Genomic DNA, 5,704 nt, shown 5'->3' with positions numbered 1-5,704 from the left:
CGAAAACCCTGGAACCCTGGAAGGCATCTGAAACTCCGGCCTTGGGGCGTTACACGTCCCTTCCATGAATCAGATATAATCGAGGTCTGGGATCGACACCGAACTCATGGAAGACTAGCGGGATGATTCCGATGTTGACCTATCATCGGGCGCCAGACTGCTGGCCAAACTATCGTCCTTGCTATCATTCGACATGGATGCAGAGTGTGTGCCAGTGTGTAGCGCGGCCTGCCGGAGATGATGAAGACGGTGGACACTTACGCAGGGTATGCAGAGAAGAGGAACTGCAAATTGAAGCGGGGATTGGCGTATTATCTAACCGCTGATATAATCAACCACAATTATTTGTACCTAGTCGCTCCAAATTCCCGGGGTTGCGCAAGACTCCTATTGGCTATTTGGCTGGTTTCCTTTTTCAGGACAAAAACAAGGAACGAGTTTTGGGATTATGCATCGGTACCAGTACAAACGGAGTAGGACAGTTGGCAAGCAATACATATCCAAGCTATGGTGACTTGCAGGGGAAAAGTATTTGAGTAATGTAGTGCCACGAGAGTAATGTGTTGTAATTCGGCTTTTTGGCCAAAACCTCTAAACCTTCATCTTAATCAATGAAAGTGGAAAATCTTTTGCCCAGTTTCTAAAAAAATTGAGCTCTTCTTATTGATACCAGTAATAATCAAACTAGAAAGGAAAAGAAAAAAGACAAAGAAAAAATATATGCACGAATCTTCGTGTAACATCAATGGAATAGGACCTAGATGTCATTACTTAGATCACATCTAGATGTGCTTTAGCAATACTGTCAGACAAAACCCCTAATCATCATTGCAAACAGCGCAAAGAACATGGCTAATGCGACAACCACAACTACACATGCTAGTTCCTTCTTGTCTCTTGCTTTCATCTGTTTCCTGTGATTGATTCTTTCTTGCTTCATCGTACTGATTGTACATTCTAGATCAGCCAGTTTCTTCTTCAGCTTTACGTAATCTGCTGCGAGCTTGGTGATAACACTCCGAGCCCTGCCATGCCATTCTTCATCTAGCCAGTTAACAAAGGCACAAGCCTCATATCCCTGCCAATGTTAAATAGTATTCTGGATGAGCGGTGGCATTAATGAAGTAAAATGATGAACTCAATTAGCACTAAACTCTAAGGGGCAACTGAGAACCCGCCTGCCAATGTCGAATCCCTCTGTGCATACACGTTGAGAGGGTGTGTGCCCATGCACACAACTCAGCTTTTGGCACTCCTCGGTGGCGCAAAACTTGGAGTCAAACTCGTGTTACGGGAGTCTGGAGTCAAGCTCCGTATCCGGCGGCAGATCACTTTCCTGGGGTGTGGGGGGGTGTGGGGGGGGGGGTCATTCAGGACAGTTCAGCAAGGATCTATACTTTGGACATGCTAAAAAAGATCGGGATAGATTGGAACCTGACAGGACGATTCGGATCCATAGTACACATGCCTTCTGATCACCTTATGCAAGTGCTCGGCGGCGATACGAGCAGGAGCAGCCGCACCGAAACCATCAGCACCACTCATCCGCATTCCCCCAATGCCAGCGCCATGCAAGGGACTTTGGAGGCTATGTAGGGATTTGGGGCAAATGGGGAAACTGTGGAAATAAACTAACGGTCGGGAACTACTAATGGCACTATATATATGTTGTATATGGCACACTGTTTGTACATGTCGTTCGTGTTGGGTATTACAACGTCACACAAGATTCCTGCACCAAATCGTGTGAGAAGACAACATAGGTTAGACACGGTTGCCTTACATAACCGTATGTGATGTACTACCCTGTCCATATAATTGAGTTACAGCGAGATACCGTGTAGACAGGCGCTCTGCGGATATCCGTAAAAAAATAGTCGCTCTGCATATAGAGATGGCGGCGGCCTAGGCAGTGGCTACCGGAGAAAAGGTCAATCCTCGGTCGGTGGGTGGTGGAGGCATCATAGGAGGTCAATCCTCTGTGTGTGGCGGGAGATAGGAGGAGCTCAACCATCGAGGTCGGCGGCAGCATGATTCGAGCACATCCATCGCGGTCGATGGCGTGATAGTGGAGGTCGAACTTCAGGCGGCAGCCGCACTAAGCTTTGCTCCTCGACCCTGCTGTCTCGGCGTGCCGCCGCATCGCGCTTGTCTGTCTGCTGGGTGGAGGTCGCCCCGCAGCTAATTAATTAAGGTATTCTTTTTGTGTGTGGCTTAATTAAGGTGTTCAATTCCTAAGTGTAGTGTTGTACTAGTACTGTACGGGTAAATTGACTGGCCATTAATTTTTGTCATTGCACGTCTGGATAACAACATGGAGCACCCTTAGTAATTATTTAAATAAAACCTTATGATTTATGCACCTATCTCTGGGCAGCAGTTAATCCGTGTATTAATGTTGTTGTTTTGTTTTTAATTACCATTCGTCTGCAGCAGATAGAATGATCTCGATGGATGAAGAATCGGAAAACCGCAGATTTTATCAGTGGCGTGACAGAGTTCATGAATTTGGCTGAAAGTACAAAGAGGAGAATTGGTGATGCGGATTACATCCTGTGTGCATGTACTGATTGTGCCAATACAGAGTCACATGAAGGTGCAGATGTCCAGATGCACTTAGTCTCTAGGGGATTCATGGATGGATATACACATTGGACCAGACATGTTGAAGAGGAGGTCATGGATGAAGATACCCAGGGCAGCGAGATGCCAAACCCTGATCAGTGTCACATGGATGTTGAATCTAACATCGGGGCAGAGGCGTCAAGCTACCAATGGAACACTGGAAAGCAGAAACGCCTGCTGGAAAACCAAGACATCCACACAGATGACGACGATCTTGATATGCCAGATTTTGCTGCTATGATTGCAGATTTCGAGGGCCTAGAAAAGGATATGATTGGGTACAAGGATCTGCCAACCATTGATGCAGACTCCAAGAAAGAATTGTATCCAGGTTGCAAAAAGAAATATTCCAGGTTGAGTGCCTCCCTGGCGCTTCTCAGATTTAAAGCAACAAATGGTCTATCAAACAAGGGCTTCACAGAGATCTTAGGTATTTCCAAAGATATATTTCAGAAGATAATGTGCTCCCCAGAAGCACGAATGAGGCGAAGAAAATTGTTTGCCCATTGGAACTTGAAGCACAAAAGATACATGCTTGTGTGAATGACTGTATATTTTACCATGGTGAGTACAGAGGTTTTAATGCATGTCCCACATGCAAGCATGCATGATACAAGCACATGAGAGCAAAGGACAAGTACAAATTGGACGATGAGATCAAGACATGAATCCCGTTCAAGGTTGTTTAGTACTTGCCTTTAATTCCAAGGTTGAGGCATTTGTTTGCAAACCCTAGAGAGGCAAAGAGGTTGCGATGGCATCATGATGAGCGAATTGGGGATAGGTTTATGAGGCACTCGAAAGATGTGGCTCAGTGGGAATTAATCGACAACAAGTTTGAAAATTTTGCCCAGGATCCTAGAAGTATAAGGCTCGGGGAGTGTACTGATGAGATGAATCCTTTTGGCAATATGAGCACCAATCACAACACATGGCCGGTGCTTCTGTGCATATATAACCTAGCTCCTTGGTTGTGTATGAAGAAAAAATACATTATGATGTCAATGATTATCCAAGGCCCGAAGCAACCTGGAAATGACATCGACATTTACTTTCCGCTACTAGTAGAAGAACTGCTGACAGTGTGGATAGATGAGCCTGCTGTAAAATGTTATGATACTTACAGAAAGGAGATTTTGGATCTACATGCGATGCTGGTGCACACCATTCAAGATATGCCAGCATTAGGCAACACATCGGGGCAAAAAACAAGGGGAGATGTAGGGTGTGTCACATGCATGGATAGGACAGCTAGCAGAAGACTTCCCAACTCGCGCAAAACAGTGTATTTGTGTCATTGTAGGTTCTTGCGGATGAATCACCCATACCAAAAGATGAAAGCTGAATTTGATGGTACGGTAGAGGCAGGTGTGGCCCCAAGACCCTATGACAAGGAGGTAGTCCACAACATGGCTAAAAAATTAATGTTGTGCTTGGCAAGAACCACCCTTTGATGGTGAAACCAACAACCAAGGATCAAGTGTTTAAGAAGAAATCGGTGTTCTGGAAATTACCTTACTGGGAGATTCTACGTGTACGTCACTGCATCGATGTCATGCACGTAGAGAAGAACGTATGTGAAAGCATCCTTGGTACTCTGCTCAAGATTAAAGGTAAAAGAAAGGATGGTGATGGTTCACGACTCGATATGCTTGCTGATCAATCACAAAGCAAGAGTGAAGCAGAAGATGATGACAAATTCATCAAAGCTCGCCAGAGTTACAATTTCAGTACAAAATAAGCAACATAGTTCTTCACCTATTTGTTGTCAGTTAAGACACCCTCTTCCTATTGCACAAACATCAGAAGTCTCGTGGATGTGATCTCGGGTAAAATGAAGTTGGGACACATGAAGTCATATGATTGCCACGTAATGTTGACACAAATCCTCCTGGTGGCCATTAGAAATCTGGTGGACAAAGATATAAGAAACACATTCATTGACCTCTGTGATTTCTTCAACACTATGGCAGAAAGTTGTAGACCCTGAAGAGTTGGATAATATGCAAGATGATATTGCAAGAATATTGTCGAACCTAGAGATGTTTTGTAACACCTCGGATGTAACTTGCCATATTTGTAACTCCGACTCTTGCCATTTTCGGCTTTATGTGATGAGTTTCCCTTCGTGGTTGGGTTTTGTCTTTCGTTTTGCATTTGGTTCATGTCATGCATTTCATATCATGTCATCATGTGCATCGCATTTGCATTCGTGTTCATCTCATGCATCCGAGCATTTTCTCCATTGTTTGTTTCGCAATCCGACACTCCCACATGCACCCGGCGCACCCCTCTTGTCTCTTTCATGAGCGGGATAAAAAAACGTTCTCGGAATGGGTCGAGATTTGTCAAGTGGCCTTGGTATATCACCAGTAGACCACGTGTCAACACTACAAAAAAAGACACATCCGTGACATTTTGGGCCAAACGAATTTTTTTCCTGTCATACATATGACACTTCTATGACGATAATTGTGAAAAAACCCGGTATCATCATAGATGTGGTGGGCTCCTACTTCTATGACAAAAAAACATGACAGAAAATGGGCTTTTCGTCCTGGGCGGGCCGGAGACGCAGCTGCATGACATTCATTGGGCCGTCCATGACGGAAAAAACCGTGGTAGAAGCAAGGGGGAGGAAAATTTCGGGGAGTTCCCGGTTATGGTGGGAGGTCGGGGGCTGAGCGATGCGCGTTTCTCTCGTACACGCATGCATGTGTGTGTGCGAGGCGTTGGCTCTAACTGAACCCGAGCGAGGCGTTGGGCTCTAACTGAACCCGATCGATTGCATTGTAGGCTACGCGTTACTGAACCCGAACAATCGATCGATGGCTGTTAACTGAACCCGATCGAGCGATTCCTTCGCTACCGCTGCTAACTAAAGCCGATCGATGCTGCCTCTGGATGAACAATGAGCGTTGCGGTGGGGGGGGGGTTGGATGAACAGTTCCCGGTGGGGGTGGATGAACAGGCCCCCGTGGTGTTGCCTCTGGATGAACAGGACCCCGATCGATCGAGCCAGTTGGGGCTGGATGAACAGGACCCCGTGGAGGGCTGGATGAACAGGACCCCATGGAGG

This window comes from Triticum aestivum, chromosome 1A, assembly GCF_018294505.1.
Source record: "Triticum aestivum cultivar Chinese Spring chromosome 1A, IWGSC CS RefSeq v2.1, whole genome shotgun sequence".
Taxonomy (NCBI): Eukaryota; Viridiplantae; Streptophyta; class Magnoliopsida; order Poales; family Poaceae; genus Triticum; species Triticum aestivum.
This window is presented reverse-complemented; position numbering follows the sequence as displayed.